Source organism: Nansenia antarctica, assembly GCF_963989245.1.
Source record: "Nansenia antarctica genome assembly, chromosome: 12".
NCBI classification, from domain to species: domain Eukaryota; kingdom Metazoa; phylum Chordata; class Actinopteri; order Argentiniformes; family Microstomatidae; genus Nansenia; species Nansenia antarctica.
In genome coordinates this window covers 21,234,663-21,235,323 of record NC_137682.1, presented here as the reverse complement: position 1 = coordinate 21,235,323, position 661 = coordinate 21,234,663, and positions in this window count along the sequence as shown.

Below are 661 nucleotides of genomic sequence, written 5' to 3'. Positions count from 1 at the left end.
GAGGGGGAGGAGGGGAGGGGAGGGCGAGGAGGGGAGGGGGAGGGGGAGGAGGAGGAGGAGGGGGAGGAGAGAGGAGGGGAGGAGGAGGGGAGGGCGAGGAGGGGAGGAGGGGAGGAGGAGGAGGGGGAGGAGGAGGGGGAGGAGGGGAGGGCGAGGAGGGGAGGAGGGGGAGGAGGGGAGGGGGAGGAGGAGGAGGAGGAGGGGGAGGAGAGAGGAGGGGAGGGCGAGGAGGGGAGGAGGAGGAGGGGAGGGGGAGGGGGAGGAGGAGGGGGAGGAGAGGAGGAGGAGGAGGGGGAGGAGGAGGAGGGGGAGGAGGAGACAAGTACTAATGAGAAATTAGTCATGCTAAAGGTGCTGAAGGCTAGTCTGCCACGAGTTGCTCTGAGCGACGTGTGTGTGTGTGTGTGTGTGTGTGTGTGTGTGTGTGTGTGTGTGTGTGTGTGCGCGCGAGATCTCCTTTATTCGTTTATTTATTTATTATTAGATATAAATCTCATTCTAGAGAATTGTATGCTTCCAACTTTGTGGCAGCAGTTTGGGGAAGGCCCTTTCCAGTTTCAGCATGACAACACCCCCATACACAGAGTGAGGTCCATAATAATGACATGGTTTGCCGAGTTTGGTCTGGGAGAACTTGACTGGTCTGCACACAGAGCACACA